Source organism: Pteropus alecto, unplaced genomic scaffold (assembly GCF_000325575.1).
Source record: "Pteropus alecto unplaced genomic scaffold, ASM32557v1 scaffold131, whole genome shotgun sequence".
In the NCBI taxonomy this organism is placed as follows: Eukaryota; Metazoa; Chordata; class Mammalia; order Chiroptera; family Pteropodidae; genus Pteropus; species Pteropus alecto.
The window spans coordinates 19758772-19778473 of record NW_006434709.1 but is presented as its reverse complement, the minus strand read 5'-3'; the positions used below and the strand labels follow the sequence as shown (position 1 = coordinate 19778473).

The 19702-nt window shown below is 42.7% G+C and overlaps 1 pseudogene; it reads left to right on the top strand.

The window, feature by feature from the left end:
- The first annotated feature begins 2651 nt into the window (after nucleotides 1-2651).
- LOC112477963 lies at nucleotides 2652-2770 on the top strand (annotated as a pseudogene).
- Nucleotides 2771-19702: the final 16932 nt, after the last annotated feature.

Below are 19702 nucleotides of genomic sequence, written 5' to 3'. Positions count from 1 at the left end.
TCTGGACATTTTGAGTTTGAGATGTCAGGTAGGCAGTTGGATTGAAAGTGCAATTTGAGGAAGTGGTACGGGGCAAAGACATGAATTTAAAAGTCATCGAATTTGTTATTTGTGTTTGGGTAGGTCCATCAGGGCAAAAACTATGTCTTAATTATGTTTGGTCCACCCACCTAACCTAGAAGTGGCTTGCCTACCCAGAGTAGAGACTCAGTAAATATTTATAGACTACGTGAATATATCTATCTTTAAAAATAAAACCAGGATTGAGCTGTGAAAACAATGGCCCCCTTCCGTCATGTACAGATAATGGCAAAAGCCTGAGATCTAGACGTGAGTTCGGGTTCTGCTGCTTATAACTGGGTGATCTTGGCCAAGTCACTTAGCTCCTCCAAGCCAGTTTCCTCATTTGTAAAGCCATAGCAATCTCAGTGGCTACTTCAAAGGGCAGTTATGAAGATTAAAGGAAATCATGAGTGTGAGATGTACACGTACCTTATAGATGGCAGTTTATTGTGAGAATCAGGCAAGGAATTGATAAAGACAAGATTCTGCACCTTGGGCTTATTGCTGTCTTCTTGTTCACTTAAAGGACTTTGAGTATGGACCCTAGAAACAAATTCAGCAGGCAGTGGACCGGCCAGATCTTCTTCCCTGCGAGAGGGCCAGTTTAACACCATCACCCCCCCTCACTCACTGCCCACCTTTCCTGGACTACCTCAGCCCAAGCTGAGCCCTCCTTCTTCCTCTCCGAGAACAGTGGCCTCCAAAGTACCAATAGTTTATTACTACTAAGGTAAAGCTAGAAAATACTGGAACACTTACTTGTATTTCTTTTTTATCTGAAAGACTGAATAAATAAAAGATTTCAACATCAGCCATCAGGGACATGAAAATTAAAAACCTAATGAGATATTACCACACACACATTAGAATAAAAACAAAACAAAAATATTCATAATCCTGATCGTAGGAAGTGCTGGTAAGGATTTGGAGCAATTGGAATTCTCATATATTTCTGGTAGAAATGCAAATGATACAGCCACTTTCAAAAACAGTTTAACAGTCTCAGATAAATATGCACTTACTATATGATCCAGCAACTCTATTCCTAGGTAATTTACTCAAGAGAAACAAAAACTTGTGTTCACACAAAAACCTGTGTGTGAATGCCTGCCTATAGCAGCTTTATTCATTATTGTCCCAAACTGGAAACAAACCCAAATGTCCTTCATCTAGTAAATGAACAAATGAAATATGGTACATCTACAAAATGGATGGAATACTACTCAGCAATAAAGAGAAATGAAGCATTGATTCAAACAACAACATCAATGAATCTTAAACGTATTTTGTAAGTGAAAGAAGCCAGAACTAAGAGGCTCTATTTGGTATGATTCTGTTTATATGACATTCTGGAAAGGCATATGAGTGGCTGCCAGAGATTGGCAGGAGATGATGACAGAGTCAACACAAGGGAATTTGGAGGTGATGAGACTGTTCTGTATCAGTGTTTGCGATGGTGGATACACTGCTCTATGCATTTTTCAAAACCCATAAAACCGAACATTATAGGAAGTGAATTTTACAGTATGTAATTTAGGAAAAAAACAACCAGATGCGGGTAAACCCAAATAGAATACGAATTGTAACAAATGAATTTAACCATATTACAAATGAATAACATCACCAAACTGAAAGGATGGAGGAAAAAAGCACTAACTTATATAATTTTAGAAAACAGTATTGTAAGGCTAAAGAAAAAATAAACTGTACACAAATAATGGAGATTTTTTGTTTGTTTCTCACATGAGTATGCATGAACTATTCCAAAAATAGATATATTTGTGTCAAAAAAATAAATAATATATCCTAGATAAGGGGAGCCGGGTTTCTCACTGTTGGAGAAAGAAGTTACAAAAGAAGAAAGGGGGAGGCCAGAATGAGCTCTGTGGTATTGGATTGGAATCAAACTCATGTTTCTTTGTTTGTTTTTGTGGTACAATATACATTACATGATGTTTACCATTTTAACCATTTTTAAGTGTAGAATGCAGTGATCTGAGGTACATTCATAATGTCGTGCCACCGTAACCACTAACCATTTCCAGAACTTTTTCTTTATCCCAAACAGGAACCTTGTAACCGTGAAATAATAATTCCCCATTCTCCCCTTCCTCCACACCCTGTTACCCTCTATTCTGCTTTCTGGCTCTATGGATAAGCCTGTGCTAGGTACCTCATGTAAGTAGAATCATATAATATTTGTCCTTCTGTGTCTTGCTTATTTCACTTAGCATAACACTTTCTAGGTTCATCCATGTTGTAGCATATGTCAGAATTTCATTGCTTTTTAAGGCCTTATAATAATCCACTATGTATATATACTACATTTTGTTTATCTATTTATTTGTCGATGGACACTTACAGTTTTTTAAATATCTATGCAGATAGATAGATACAGAAATAAATATAAAAATAAAGATAGAAATAAATACCATTCTCCAATAAAAGGAACCAGGACTCTTTGGAGAAGTGGTTGATTCCAGGCCAGGGGCAGGAAAAATACAAGGTGAGCCTGAAGCATCCTGTGGAGCCAGACAGTAAAGAAATGCTTTGAAACAGTTGGGAAGCATAATAAAAAGGTACAGGTAGTCTACAGCCATGCCACTCTGAACAAGCCCGATCCTGTCTGAACTTGGAAGCTGAGCAGGGTCGGGCCTGGTTAGTACTTGGATGAGAGACCACCTAGGAAGACCAGGTGCTGTAGGTTAAAAAGGTAAAAAATAAGGGATTGTAAGCTGACAAGGTCCTTGCAATCTGTGAGGTCAACCAAGAGTTTTTTAGTCAACGTCCCCTAAAAAAAAAAAAAAAAAAAAGGCACAGGTGCCAACCTGAAGGAGGCCCTAACGGCCAAAGCTAGAACAATTTGAGAAATAAAATAAATAATAATAGTAAATAATAACACTTAATTACAACCGCATCATTATCTATGAATTCATACTCATGTAGAGAAATAATTGAATAAATAAATAATTGAAAGTGAAAGAATAGTTCCCCCTTTCAGAAGAATTCCAACTAATAAATGTAGAAGGAATGAAGGAAATAGAAAAATCACCATTAAAACACCACAGTGATAATTGTCAGGCAAGACCCACACAGATGCTAAAATTAGTGGACAGAAGTTTCGAGGAGAAAGTGGATACTTGCATAGTCTCAAAGTAACTTTCCTGAGATAGTTATCATTTATAAAGAGAAAATTTGTAGCTTGACAGGGAGGGAAACCCAGCAGACACCACCTTAACTAAATGATCACAATAGACATCACCAGTAGTAAGACACTTAGACTTTCTGGGGACCTTGCTATAATACACTGATAGGAGCATGTCGGATCTGTGATATTCTTGCCAAAAATGTAAAACCACAACCTAAACCTCACACAAATCCAAACTGGAGAAAATTCTGCAAAATGTCACTGTCATGAAAGACAAGGAAAGACCAACTATGACAGATTCAGGAGACAAAGGCGACAGGAAAACTAAAGGATGTGGGATTCTGAACTAGATCCCAGAACAGAAAGTGTATGTTAGTGGAAAAATTGGGCAAAATACAAGTAAAGTCTGTAGTTTGGTTAATGGTATTGTACCCAGGTAACTATCTTAGTTCTGATAATCATTCCATGATTATATAAGATATTAATATTAGAAGAAACTGGGAGAAGTATGTATGGGAACTCTACTATTTTTGCAACTTTTCTCTAAGTCTAAAATTTTTTTCAAAATAAAAAGTTAAAAAAGAAAAGCTTTACTGCTCTCTCTCTATTTTCATATACACATATTAGTATAGCAATTATGTGTATTAACTTTTAAATTAATAACTATAGATTCATTGGTGATGTGTATGCAAACTTATTTAACTGATGGGAGTTCCTGGTTGAAAAGATTTGGAGACCACTGTCCTTCAGCTTGAGCAAAAATTACTGCAGAGACCTAGAATACTCAAACTCACAGAGACAGAAAGTAGACTGGTGAGTGCTGGGGACTGGGGAGACAGGGAATGGGGAGTTATTGTTTAATGGGTAGAGAGGTTGAATTGCACAGATGAAAAGAATTCTGGAGGTGGATGGTGGTGATAGTTGCAAAAAAAAAATATGAATGTACTTAATGCCACTGAACTGTACACTTAAAAACGGTTAAGATGGTTGATTTTATGTTATGTGTATTTTACCATAATACAAAACAAAACAAGCATGGCAGAGTTTATGTTTGATTCTGCCCTATCTCACTTTTATGTATCTATTGCAGGTTAGATTTTCCTTCCCAACAATGCTTTGTGTGATCTGGGTCTGGAACACAGCTTGTTCTTTGAGACAGAGCTAGGGAGGTTGGTTCATGCTTAATCCACAGATAGGGATCCATGGGAGAGGGGAAAGGTTGGAGTGGAGAAAGGAAAATTCTGTTGACTTGGGGGAACTATTAACAAGGTTTCATTGAAAGTTATCTTAATCTCTCAGAGACAAGATAAGCCTTCCCTCAGATCACTGAGGCCTGGTTACTCAAGGCTCAGGGGTAACCTGGGAGATGCACGCCCACCCTCCCTCTTCCTCCTTCACTCCCTGAGGGGACGGCTCAAGTTATGTGTGTTTCTTGGTTCTGTGGGATCTTCCTATAGGGTTTATGCCCATCTCTATAGGCGAGGTTATACTGTAGTAATAACCCCCAAATCTCAGTAATTTAAAACATCAGAGGTTTATTTCTGGCTCAGGTTGGCTGTGGTTCTTCTCTGGGTCACGGTTGCTCTAGGATCCAGGATGATGCCACAGCCTCTATTGGAAACACTGTGGTGACTGTAGGTGGTGGCTCTTGCAGCCTTTGCTGGAAATAACCCAGGTCAGTTCTACTCACGTTTCATTGTCTAAAGCGTGTTGTATAGCCCAGCATGACTTAAAATAGGTGGGAAATTATAATCCTACTGCAGGGAGAGCACTGACTTCTTAGGGAACACTGAAACAGCCCTCTGCCTTCATCTAGCCCCCCAACACTTTCCTCACCCCCGGAGGAAGAAATTTGGGGGCTGGAGAGAATTCCATTTCCACCCCCACTCCCATACACATTGCTCCACTGAATGCCTGTGCAGGTGAGGCCTCAAAGTCCAACATGGGAATTTGGGTGTTTAGAGAGCTCTGTTGGTTCCCCCCATGTCTATTCATTTCCTATTCCATTCCCACACTCAGGCTGGGTCTGTCCAGATGGCTGTGAGGGTCCCACTCGGCTCCTTGTGAAAGAAGACTCATGGTCATTGACAAGGAGCACATGTGGGCTGCCCACAGGGGCCACTGTGTGACTCACTGGCTTCCCAGAAGCTAATGAGGCGCCTGATGATCAGTGATGCCCTAGCCTGTTTTCCCCTCTGCCCCTACTGGGAATCAGGCTGCAATTCTGGAAGATTAGAAGACTCCTGATCACTTATCTGCATTTTTAAGGGCAATAACACTATTGTGTTTTCTCTTCTTTTTCTTTTTGCGTAATCTTATGTAACTTTAGCAACAGATAAAGAAAGATATGGAAGCGGGCAGTGAGTATGTATCTGTGTGTGTGTGTGTGCGCCTAATTTCTGTGATTTAGCTGGGTTTTACTTTTCACTAATTTAACAAATTACTCGCTTTCTACACAAATTCATAGTTTTCTTAAAATAGCCAGTTCCCATTGTGCATTTAAAATACTAAATTGTTTCACAAAAATCTGATTTACACCCAACTTTTCAGGAGCATTGTTCCTTTATAAAGCAAAGCCTTACTGGGCTGATGTTTCTCAGCAAATTCCTAGAACTAAGGACAATATGGAAATAGAGGGTCTTGGATACAACAATTGGAATATTTGTGACTCACCCCAAGCTTGCTTCCCTCTTGGGACGGGGGATTTCTGGGAGGAAACAGATTCATTCATTTGTTCTACAAATATTTGTTTGGCTGAGTGGCTTCTAAGAGCTGAATACTCTGATAAGTACTGTAGAAGATGCAAGGAAAGATTAGCTTCCATTACTCTCTGCTATGAGTTTACAGTGTGGCCGTTTGGTCATATTTCATTTGCATGACATTCTCCAGAGGTATCTTTCTGCCTCGAGACCAGATGAGGAAACTGAGACCTAGAGAGGTCAGACTTCTGGCCCTGACCCACACAGATGGCCTGTGGCTGGAATGTCCTCATGTCTAGATTCAGACTTATTTCACCAGATAAATCCCTTAGCAGATGAAAGCTACCGGTGCCCCTGGGCTCTTTGACAAACCCTAACCTTTTCTCCCTGGCACACCTCCCCTCAGAAGTTGTCCTTGGCAGACACAACTCCCTCCACCAATCTTGTGGCCTCCCAGTACCCAGCCCTGGCCCCAAATGAGTCAAATCAATTCGACACATGGAGTGTCCAAGCTCAGGCTTCTCTATTTACCTCAGTTAATATTTTGTTATTGTTTGGCATTAACGTCTTATTAAGCCAGGGTGGATGGTAATTGGCCTGTGAGTGTGGAAAGAGTAATGGCTTTGCAGAGCTGGCATGATCGTGTTCTGGGGATAGAAGCCAACACCTTGGTTTGCTTGGGTTATGGTGGCGGTGGCTGTAGCCTAGAGCAGTTCATCGGGGCCGGGGAGATCTTGTCAGTGACACTTTCAGGGTGGTGAGACTGTTGGGACTAAGAAAGTTCACCAAAAAAGGCTCCTCTTTGGAAGGAAAGCATTTGTTGACCAAAGTACAGACAATTCTAAACGAGGGGAACACTAATAAGTTAAGAAACTTCTCCAAACCTGACCTGCCATTTGGTTTCAAAGGGAACAGTTTTACAGTGGGGTTGGGAAGACAATCTTGGCTCCTCGGAGGCTGACCTGAGGCCCCCAAAGCTTCTGCAAGGGCACTTGAGGGGAGATTATCTTAGCCAGTAAAAGTGCATATTGAAGCAGGTGCAGCCTTTGGCGGTGCAGAGGTGCTGGATAAAGGAGCTGGCTGGCTGATTTAGGACTCCTGTGGGATTGTTGTTTCTCTCCCTGAGGGATTATCATTCTAAACATAAACACCCCTACAGTTACAGTTTGGGATTTTAAGAGGTGATTTAATTAGCATAGTCCCCCACCTCTGGACAGGGTGTCATTTAAGATTCATCTTATGCTTCTATGCTTTTCCTCTCATTAGGACTACCCTATATCTGCTCTCCTTCATTAGAAAGCCCCGCCCCCCCTGCAGAAACCTTATTCCCTTCTCTCTTTCTGCAGTCACACCTCAGTTCCAGAGAGCACAGTACGACGTGACTGTAGTTGGAAATGTAGGAGGCTCTACCTTGCACTTCTTGTATGCCTAGACCTGAGCACAGTACCTGCCACAAGCAGATGCTCACGCAGTATTGCAGAACCAAATTGGGTGCTTCCACCCATATCCCCTCCACCCTCCGCCCCACCAAAGAGACTATCTGTCCTCCCTCAATGATTCCTTTCCAACTTCCCCAGCCAATTTCTAACCAAATTCTTTACCCCACATCTCAACCTTCTTTCCTCAGAAATAAATTACTGGATAGGAGCTGGCTTCTTCCCGACTTTGTGGTTTCTATGAGGAGGGACTTCCCTGTACCCTCCCAGCTGCTTGCTCCACATATTTACCTCTCCCACAGAGGGGAACCGCATTAACCGAGGGAAGAGTTTGGGAGTAGAGCAGAGCCCAGTCAGGAACAAAGCTGACATTTTTACCTCTATCTGTTGATTCTGTATTTCAGAACTTGGGTGAGAAAAACACGGGTTATATATTGACCTCCTCAAGCCCCAAACAGGCACGGAGGCATCTGTAAGAACTGACTCGTGCCCCAGAGACATATGGTAAGCTAGGTGCCCAGGGCCTGGCACCCATGATATCAAGTAGCTGTTTGGGTCTCGTAAGTTCGTTTCCTGTAGTTCCCTTCCCTGGAGCCTCCTGACATGTACAGATGCCTTGCTGAGGCCCAGGAGCTGCAGAGTGTTGTGTCATTACCCAGGGTCATAATGAGTCAGCAGGCAACCCAGATTAAAAATGGCTCACTCATTGGACCCATAGCCTATTGAAGGAAATTTCCGAAGAAAATCTCTGGGAAAGGGTCAGGGTGGAGATAGGAAAGAGCCTCCAGGGGACTGAACGAGATTCTGAGTGAGGCAGGAAGGATGACGAAGGTGTCTCAGGAAAAAGTCAGAAGCCCCCAGCATCTATTCTTACTTTGTAATTAGAGCACCCACCCCAGGCAACTCTCTCTGGAGATAGAGAGTCCTGGCTAATACCTCCTCTTCACAGCAAACACTTGCTGTAACTGACTTTGTCCCTAACCCCTGAAATGGGGGCATATGGAGGGCTACTGGAACCTAAATAAAACATGTATTTTCAGGATTTTAGGTCAGGCTACACTGTCTATTTTCTGAATTAACTGTAGAGGACTCCTTCGTCTTCCATTGCCCTTCTACTGACAATTGACAACTTTCATGAAGCAATAATTGGACAAATATTCCTGGAAAGAAGTCCTGAAATTTCTAAGTGCCATGTGGGCCCCAAATCAAACAATTCTAGGAGGTCACTCTATCTTCAACCTACTGTATAACCTAGCTGAACAGGAAGCAAATAGCTCTGGCTGATTTTATAGTTCAGTTAACTCCAAGCCATCGTTTCCATGGCTAGTGGATGGAGCATTTATTAATCTGTAAAGTAAAGCTCTGTCAAGAAAACCTAACCAATCTTCCTCTGATGTTTCAGAAATATTTCAAGATATTTGGAGATTTTGAGTTACTCTTGGGAACATCATTCACGTCACACAGAACTGTTCAGTCAGAGAGTAAGAGACCTATGAGACGAGCTAGGGCATTTACCCTAGAGAAAGGAAGACTCAGCCTAAAATTTGTGAAGGGATACCTTGCAGATAAGGGCCAGACAAATTTAGTACACCTCAGAGAGCAGAACTGTGTTCAGTGGGTGGAGATAGTGAGCTCTCGCCACTAGGGAAGTTCAAAGGGAGACTGCTATGCATCAGTCAGAGAGGGTGTTTATGTCACCCATGAAGGCTGGCTTCCAAGACACTTCCATCTGTTAAGGACTGAATGTTTATGTCCTTCAAAATCCATATGTTGAAGCCCTAACTTCCAATGTGATGATATTAGCAGACGAGGCCTGTGGGAGGTTATTAGGTTTAGATGAGGTCATGATAGGTCCATGCCCTCATAAGAAGAGGAAGAGACACCAGAGCTTCCTCTCTCCACCATGAAGTGAGAAGGTGGTTGGCTGCAAGACGGGAAGTGGGCCCTTACCAAGAACTGAAGTGGCCGGCACCTTCATCTTGAACTTCCCAGCCTCTAAAACTGTGAGAAATGACCATATGTTGTTTAAGTCAACCACTCTGGTTTTTTTTTGTAATAGCAGCCACAACTGAACAAGACACTGCCAGAGAGTCACTGAGGTTCCAGAGATGGGGCTGAGTCTATATCAACCTTATGGGAGCCTATGAGATGCGCAGAACATAAAAAAATAAAGCTTTCTCCACTGTCTCTCACAAAAGCATGTAAAAACCTTCTATGGTTTATATTTTCATTAGACTGTAGATAAACAGGAATCTGCAAAATTTTTCATGTGTTCTCCTGGGACCCAGAGGGTGCTATTTAGGGGCGCTGAGTTTCACTGTGTCTTATGGGTCCATGAGCATCCTCATAAATCCCCACTCAAATTGCAGGGAGTTACCAACAGATAATATTGGCTCCACCCCTCCTGCCAGAGACTGCCTCTCGTGTGTTGCTTTCCCTTTACCCATCTCATCTACCCTTCCGTTCATGTAGGTCTAGCTCAGAGACAGAAAATAAAATATTCAGGAAGCCAAGGAGGTAGGCCTGGCCTTTATGTGGTCAAAAAGCAGGTAGCTATCGGGGCCCTTATGTAGAAAGACCCTTAGATACTGCCTTTGCCCCCTACCCACAACCATACCCACACTTTAGACCCCCACAAATCTCTTCTGCCCACAAAGCTGTCATGATGCCTTGGTCTCCCAACTGGTTAAACAGAAGCACCAAGGCAGGAACCCAGGACTTCCATTGATTCAGCAGACTTCCCACAGTCATCACAGAAAAGGAAAATATGAATGTGATCCCTCTTCTTTACGTTTATCTTATTTTATTTTAAATCTTAAGAGATTTTAAAGTTACAGAATAGTGGAAAGAATAACATAACCAGCATTTTCACCCCTTAAACTTTAAGCTAAGTTTTTTTTCACCTTTGCTTCTAATCATTTTATTTTGTAAGACAAACATTTCAGATAGGCTGAGTACCCTTGTAGTCATGCCCCCAATCCTATTCTTACATTCCTGTTAGTTTGTGTAGCTTTCTGTTTATCTAAAAATAAGTAAAGTAAATAATATTCTAATATTATTAATATTAGAATAAAATATCGTGGGAACCAGGACCCCATGATATTTTTGGTGCTTGGGGCTCATTTTAGGGGCTTTCTGGAGTCCAGGAGCGAGCTGTTGTGCAGAGGAGGGGGTAGCCGGGTCAATCCCACATTCCTTCATCTCTGGGCAGAAGGAGACCAGGCAGGCGAGGCCACTTCCTAGAAACTCCGCCCAGGCTTCCGTGACCCTGCTGCCTTCCTGTGAGCTATTGTGCCCGAGCCCAGCCAGCATTGAGGGGAGGCATTTCCGGGACTCACGGCTGGGCAGCCTGGCAGGGCGGTCCTGCTGAGGAAGCACTGGATTTTCCGAGTGGCACGTTCACCCCATGCCCTGCCAAGTACCCCACTGGGCAAAGTGGGAGGGGCAGCGCCACGCTGCGGTCCAAACCACGCCTGTAGTTGTTCTCAGTGGAAATCCGGTGCCCTCACTTTTCTTGGTCCCTTCCCTCCTTCCTTCCTTCCTTCATCCCCCTAATCATGACTGCCAAGCTCTGTGTTGGGTACTGGAATTGCGATGACAGTTTCTGCCTTCATTAGTTCATTCATTCTCTCATCCACTCCTTCCACAAAGTTATTGAACATCTGCATAGGTCAGGCACTGTTCTAGGTGCTGTGGACACATCCAGGGAGCAAAATAGATAAAGATCTTTGCTTTCTGGAGAGCCCATTCTAGCAGAGACAATGAATAGTAGACATAATAAATAAGTACATTATACAGTAGATGATAAGTACTATGGAAAGAAAGAGTAGAGTAGGGTGGGGAAATCAATAGTGGAGTTGGGGCTATCTGGAGAAAGAGCATTCGAGGCAGAGGAAACAAACTGTGCGAAGCCCTGAGTGGAGCGGAAGTAAGTTATAAAGATATGGTTTTCTTTCTCAGCCACTTGTGCCTCACCTGGACTCCCAGAGCTCAGCTCCTGAAGCAGAGCCAACGGTGAGTATCCACGCCTGTGCTCCAATGGCTCCCCGTGATCTGCAGGATAATTTGTACACCTTGGGATGGCCACAGGTATCCTCATTACCTAGACTTTGTTTCTCTCTCCAGGCCCATTTTCCACCACTTTTGCACCTGCAGCTTGACCTATGAGTTGTGGTTCCCCAGGAGTACCATGCCGCTCCAAGCCTTGGCACATGGCATCCCCTAGAATGCCAAATGCTTACCTCCTACCTGTGTCTACTTGACAAGCCCTTACTCTTCCTTCAAGATTCTGTTCAACATCGCCTCTTCCATAAAGTTTTTTTCACTTTCCCCTGAATGTTCCATCCCCAACCTCTGCCTTAATGATGCCTGGCACAGATCTTGACTGGCAGATGTCTGGCCACATTGCATTAATGTGTAGACTTGTCTAAGGCCCTGGTGGGCTATGGCTCTGCCTCTCTCACCTCTGTATCCCTAGCATCTAAGCACCTTCCTGGCACAGAGTAGGTGCTCAGTAAAGGCATGTCGACTGACTGAGTGCCCAGTGTTTGGCTGCTTGGGTCTCCTGAGAGGGACCCGTGAGCCTGAGTCAGGCAGCTGCTTGTCTGCCCTTGGCTATTTAGCAGACTGTATTCACAGCTGTGGACTCCCGGGACGCGGATTTCCTGTGGGTGAGGGACTGGTAGGGAGAGGGGCCTTCATTTTAACCACAGAAAATGACTGGCTCAAAGGGCATTGTTGTCAGAGAGAATAGGAGAGGCCGCTCCTCTCCCTGGCTCCACCCCTGCCCTGAGTGCCAGTCTGTGGCTGACCACACAACTCCTGGAAACCCTGGTCAGAAATGTGCTTCCTCTCCCTCTCCCAGGGACTCCGAGTGCTCCTGGGGCAGCAGCATTTACAAAGAGTGCAGTGGGCTGGCCGGCCCACCACCATGCAGCCCCCGACTCCAGCCCGGTCTTCCTTCAAAAGTCTCTGTCCCTTTCTTCTCATTCTCGCTTGCACAGTTCTGACCCGTGTCCCCGTCTTCGCACTTGGATGGATGGCCTGGATTGTCTCCTGGCTCAGTGTCTGGTCTCCACCCACTCTCAGTTCCTATCCTCTCCTGCCAGTGTTAGAGTCATCTTCAGAAACTTCTGTCCTGGGTTCATTCAGTGAGACCCTGTTTTCCCTGCCTCCTTCACTGGGTGTTCTGCTGATTCTAGACTTGTGGGTAGGAAGAGGAAAAAGGAACTATCCACTAATGAGGAAATTCATCTCTAATTCTTTCATGCCATGCAAACCTTACCCCGCTAGACAAAATTCCTGAGAAGAAACTTGTGCGTGGGTTGTCTTGGTGGAGGGAAGCAGGTGCCACCCTCGTTCCTCAGTCCTCGGTCAGCAAGGCAGCCCGAAGCTCCCGACAGCCCCTCGCCAGAAAGGAAGAGCTGTGGGAAGGAGCAAATTCAATCCCCTTGGGCTATTAGACCCACTGGGGAGACAAAAGTTACCTAATTGCGGGAGAGTGGGACAGACTGCCAATGGCGCTCAGGGTTCAGAACCGGAAAGATGGGGGTGGGGGAGAGGGAGAGGGAAGGATGAACTTTTTATTGAACATCTGTTATGAGGCAGGCACTGTGCTAGTCACATTCACATCTGTTAACCTCATCTAATCTTTCCAACAATCTCGTGAGATAATTGTCATTAGCTGCATTCCCCGATACAGAAGTTTATTTCCTCTCACGCCCTTGCTCCATTATTGTTTTTCCTGGTTTTTGTTTGTTTGTTTGTTTTTTCCTTTTCTGGTCCTAAAGTAATTAGTGTTCATTACAGACAAATATAATAAAATAATATAAAAGTGCAAGGAAGAAAAGAAAAATCGTAGAAAAGCTCACAACAAAGATATTATTAGCATTTACATATATGTATATTCCAGTTTTTAATATTCATTTTAAACATGTGTGATATCATATCATATATACAACTTTTTACTTTTTTAAAAAATTGACTTTTGTGTTAAAAATATTTTCATGTAATTAAAAATGTTTTAAAAGCACCTGTAGTGCCTTCACAGTGCCCCATTATGTAGATATACAACCAGTTTCTTAACTGTTTCCCAACTGCTGGACATCTGATTTCTATCTTTTAAAATTATTAATAATGGTTTGAAAACACCTTTGTAGCAAAAGCTTTCTCCGAATTTCTGATTTTTTTTTTTTAGGATAGCTTAAAAGAAGTGGAATTAGTGGGTCAAACAGTATAATTATGATTTTAAATAATAGCTTTATTTTTATTTAAAAAGTAACAGTAGTTTATTGTGAAAAATTTAGAACATATTAAAAAAGAAAATAACATCTTCTATAACCTTTCAAATTACTGTTATTAATAATCTGGAGTTTATTTCTCAGTCTTTTTTCCAATGATATACACATATAAGTGTAAATAAATATAGCTGCATAAAATTGTCACTACACAGTATATACAATGCTATATCCTGCCTGTCAGCAAGCATTGTATTAAAATCATTGTTATTAATTTTCTTTGAAAATACTATTTTTAATAGCAATTCCACTTTAAGAATGCACCATAGAAGTGTAAATGTTCTTTTACTCATGGCCCATTTAGATTTTGTTTCCGAAAATTTCCTACTAATAACTTTTATGAACATCTGAGCATCTGTTAATATTAATCTTTGATCTCATCTCTGATTATATCGTTCAAACAGATTCCTAGAAGTGAAATTAGTAGGTCAAAGTATTCAAATGTTGTCAAAGTGTTGGTGTGTATCGCCAAATTGTGTTCCAAAAAGCATTCTTAATAACCAGAGACTGTCCATCTTACCATCCTCTTGAAATACTGATAATTATAGGTTAAAACTATAGTAGTTTTCATTAGCAAAATATACTTTGTTTCTTTGATTTTTACTTTATTATTAATGATATTAAACATGTTTCAAAATGTTTATTAGCTACTTGTAGTTCATTTTTTGAAATTATCTATTTATGACCACTACTTACTTACTGGTTTTGTCTTTGTGTAATCCTTATTATTTTAGACAAACTCTTTAAAGTTTAAGGATATTAATCCTATACCTATCATATTCATTCTTGAGGAATTTTCCAAATAAATAAAATGTATCTACTTCTCCTAGATATATTTACAAGACTCAATGAGGAAAGTAAATTATCCAAGGCTACCCAAGTGGTTAGTGGTCTAGCTGGAATTTAGACCCAGGTCTTACTAATTTCTGATATCTTTATCAGAAAAGAAAAAGAAAAGAAAAAGAGAGGAAATTATAACAGTAGCTGTGGAAGCTTCAGTGGTAGAACTTAAGTATGTTCTGCAGAATGAGTAAAGTCAGCTGTTGGAGGAGTTGGGGCCATTTATGGAAGAGGAGGAGGAACAAAGTGCTGGGGGATTTGGAAACCAGGAAGGGTCTGGCCTGTGCCAGCTATGCATCTTTCTAATCATTGTGTCCAGGTTTAGGGACATGCTCCTAGCATCCCTTATCTCTTCATAACCCTTCCTTCAGAGAACTGCCTCCATCATTTACCCATAGCCTCTCCAGATCTGTGCATGAGAGGTGAGCTGAAAAGGAGCCTGGAGAAGAAGCAATAGCTGCACCAGGTAAGGCACCTGGATTGTATTCTGTCTCTAATGGAAAGCCATTGGACAGCGTAAACAAAGGAGTGACAAGATCTCATTTGAGGTTTAAAAGATGACTCTGGCTGCTGTGTGGAGAATAGTCCGTAGCAGTGACAAAAGAAAACCAAACAAAACCAAACAATGAGCTAAAAGATAGGCACTCTGGATCCCTCAATAAGTTGTGTGTGATCTCGCGTATGTCTCTTAGTCTCTCCTGTGTTATCTGTCCTTAAAATGCCAATAGTAATATTTATGCTCTTTGCGTCATAGAGACAGAGTGGCAATCATTGCTAGACCATTTAAAAATTACTTTTAAAGAACAAAGAGCTATACAAAAGCAAAGGCAATGATATCTTCTTGCCCCCTTGGTATATTAATCACTTGCTAAATTCAATTAAGGGGGTCTGTGTAATAATAGTATGAGTTAATTTTCATGAGCATTGTGGCTTTCACTCACTCAGAGCTGGTTAGCTAATTTGGTTAATGAAGCCAAACTCAACCATGTAACCCTAGTGCCAGCCAGATCCTTTCTCTTCTGATCCCAAGCTGATCAGACAGCTTTCAGTTGAATGTCACTGGTCACCACTGGCCCCACTGAGAGAATGGCCCTTCCCCACAGCCGAGGCAGCCCCTGTGCAAGGGAATGAGAACATCATCTGGGACTAAACACCAGCTTCAAGCTGGCCGAGTTGCTTTGCTTCTCTTCCGAGGTGATTTTCTCTAATGCTAATACAAGGACCTCGTTTTGGTTTCTTCACAGGAAGAGGTGAAATCAACAGAAACCCTTGGGGACATATTGGCATGCTGGTTGTGTTGACTTGCTGCTGAGGGGACAACTTCTGTTGTCAGTAGATTGGGACAGAATGCCTGTGACACATCAAGAAAGGCTTTTGTATGCCCCAATACATCCAGCCTGCGCCCAGCCCCGGCCCTGCAGGCTGGATTCTAACAGAAGATAATTTTTCTTTTTTTGTAAACACATGTGCACACAGCAAAAAATAAATACATAAACAAAAAACTAAAATACCCAAACAAACAAAAAAACTTAAGAAGCCAGACTTCATTCACATGTGTATTTTGGGTAGTAGTTACGTGATTTTTGTGCCTAAGCACTATATATGTGTTAAAGCTCACTTAATCCTCACAGCATCCCTTCAAGTGAGTATCATCAACTGATATTCAGAGAACGTAATGGGTTTTTCCAAGGATATCAGGCCGACAGTCCTAAAGCATTCAATGTACCTCTCCATCATCCTTTCCATGAAAGCTAGCACTCCAGATATTCTGGGTACTCCTCAGGCCAGAAATGATTAAAGACAAGATCAAACCTCTTGGGGCTAGTTTATCATTCAGTTCCTCAATAGACAAATAATCAATCATCCAGCAAATATTATTTGAGGGTCTGGGCAAGCGGTCTGGCAGGGAAGTCAGGAGGTATACAAACTTGAGAATAATTCAAGAGTAAGACACAGCCACATCTATGCCCAGTGGAGGGGCAGGGCCAGCCACTGAGGAAGGAGCTAATGAGGGGCTAAAGGTGAGGCAGGGTCAATGGGTAGAAGATGCCATGAGCTTAACTGCCAGAGGGCCTAACAGCTTTCCTTCCTGGAGCCTGAGACTCAGGGCCTTGGATCCTTCTGGAGCACAAAAGAAGGCCAAGACAGGGCCATTGGGAGTGCCAAGTACAGCCTGTACCCACATCTTAGGCTTGCCCATGTAACCCTGGCTCCACTGTCCTTTTTCCCTGCAGAGCCATCTTCTCAGCATTGCCAGCTCCTAGCTGATGACTGGCAGAGTGACTGTGGCTACCCAGGGCCTATTTGCAGCAAGTGAGTTAAAAGAAGGGGTTTCTTTCTATGTGGGGGGAGGCCCCTGAGGAAAAGGAAAAATCAGTAGGAAGGACAAACTCTTACAGAAAGGCTATATGGGGCCAGGTTCGAGTTCCCCTGAGGTGACAAGGTAACGGGGTGTGAGCTCAGCTGCTTGGCCTGCCTTGAGACCGGAGGCAGGGAGGGAGGCAGAAGAACCTGCCCTTCCTGTCAGGTGTGCTCCCTCCCTCTCTCTCTCTCTCTCTCAACACTATTTTAAAATGTTGTAACCAGAGGCTTACCTTGTCCCCACCCATCTGTTCAGAGAGGAAGGGTGGAGGTTCACCTAAGCAACCCTACCTTAGTGGGTAAGGAGGGGGAAAGTGGGCCCGCCCCTCCAATGGGCTAATTTAGCAATGGCAGAGAACAGGGGGAAGGAGTCTTTCTTGGCTCTTAAAAAAATGCCTCAATTTTAATGTAACTGGTTTAAAATGATTGCACATAAAAACTAAGTTTTGAAATGTATTAGTGTGCAAGATTTATGGTTTGTTGTTGTTGTCGTTGTTGTTGTTGTTGTGTTAGTCCATTCTGAAACTGTTACATCTTGCTAATGCTCTCCCTTTGGAGATCCACAATGGTATAAGAAACTATGATATTGATAGGATAGTAACAACCACATTTGTATTATAGTTTATCTGGTTCCTAGGCACCAAATTGCATCTGATTCTGTCCTTAATTCTGTGAGGTAGAAATTATTAGTATTCCCATCTTGCAGATAAGGAAGCCAAGACTCAGAGATGGTGGAGGGGTCAATGGTCACCTAAGAAGTGGAGACCAGAACCTGGACTCCAGGCTTCAGACTCTAGCTCCCACCCAGTGGGCTCCACAAAACCCTCCTGTATGGAGACTTCTGAGCCCAAAGAGAAGAGGGACACCTTTAAACTGCCTCCTCTTCCAGCTCTACCCCAGTCCAGAGCACCTTAGCTCACATAGACCTGGTTCAGTTAGATCAACCCCTTATTAGTTACACAGGGCTTTAGACTTTTCTCATCCCATGTCTCACTTAATTCTTCACCTTGTCAGAAAGATAGGTTTCCTTTAATTTGTAAGAAAAATAAATGTAGGAACAAATAGGAAATGGGAGCTGTTTGTTCCTGACACCTTCTCTGGAGCTCTCTGCCACACCTCTCCAGCATTTGTTGTGCTCACATCCACCCCAGTGCCACTCCCAGGGCCTATCATGGTGCTGGCACTGGCCTGAGTGACTTCCAGCCACAGAAGCTGGCTAGAGTATGACCTCCCACATGCTTGTCATTCCCTACAGCTTGTCATGAACAGTCCAGCCAGGCCCGCAGACAGCAGCCTCATCAGTTCTGCCCTCTCTTATGCAGGGACTAATGGAAGTGGCCTTCTTCTCTCTGTAATCACCATGGTTAAAGGGAAAAAAAAGTCTGGTCATTGAAACCCTCAAACTCCGTAGAAACTTCTGGAGAAAAATGATATATTCACTGAGAAAGAGGAATGGAGAAAGAGAAAAGAATAAATGGAGAAAAGAAGAAAAGGAACAGGCACAGAGAGCTGGTGGGGGCCAGGATTGCTCAGGGCAAGATTTGAATGGAAGCCTGCAGGGCCTGGGGACGTCCTCTAGGTCCACTCTTCCCAGCAACAGGCCTCCTCACACCTATACCTACATAACCCCCGAGTTAGACTGTTGGGGAGAGTTTGACTTTGACTTTATTTAACTCTTAAGATTCAGTGCCCTCCACAGCCACCCACCTATACTTCCAGGGCCACACATCGAGACCAAGATCCCCTGCAAAGTTAGGGCAATAATTGGCTTCTTGCTTAAAGGAGGCATACACGGGAGATTGTAGAATCCAAAGGAATTTTTCTCTGATGCTGATGTTCATTGTGCAAAATTTCAGTATAAAGTGAACATGTAGGCTTTGTAAATTGGACTGAACGAGAAAGATAAACTGTTCTTGTGAAGGGCTGAAAGTAGGTGCCTGGTAACCCAAGCCAAGGGCTGCCCAGGTCAAGGACATCTTTCTTCTATTCTACAGATGCTCTTAGAGTCTTCGGAGAAATGTTCACAGCATACTTTTGTGTCATTACTGCTGTGATGGCCACCTAATTATTGGGAACAACCTCATGGTGGAAAAACTGGAGTGTCATCACTAAACGATGAGGGTCATATCCCATGCCTCACCAGCGCATATGTCACTGCCATCCTCAAAAGGCCCTCTCAGGCACTAACTCAGGTGTTCTGAGTGCTGTACAAAGCCAGTAATAGCTGATAATCTCAGATGGACAATAACAACTAAACTTCCTCGAAAGGTCTTTTGTGTTGCTTCTGTATCCCTGTCCTTTTCCTGTGAAAGTTGTGAAAGGACTCAGTCCCTACCCTCACCCCAGAATGTTCTTCACATCTTCTCTAACTAGCATGTTCCTGCTCACCCTTCAAGATCCAGCCCAAAAGTCATTTTTTTTCTGGAAGATTTCCCTAATATTTCTCCCAGCCCCCAACCAGGCAGACAGAATAGTTCTCCATTCTGAAATCCCAGGAGAACAGGGTTTTAACTTCTTCAGTGTAATATTTTTATCTGTTTCGAGTTTGCCTCCAACAGTAGACTGTGAGCTTTAGAGGGTAGGGCTGTGCTTTATTTATCTTTCTAAGCTAAGTTTCAACAACATTGATGATGAGGACACTCAATAAATGCTGGAGAATGGAAAAATGCATGAATGAAATTAATTAATTAAACAAAGATTAGGATACACACCAAGGGGATGATGCCTCAAGTATAATGGAATTTGAAGAGAGAATTTGGAAAGTTGCACTTTATAAGCTATCATTGTATTACCTCAAAAATGCTCTTTCTACTCTTAACAGGAAAAGTTAGCTTGGAATTGTCTGAGGGTGTTTCCATT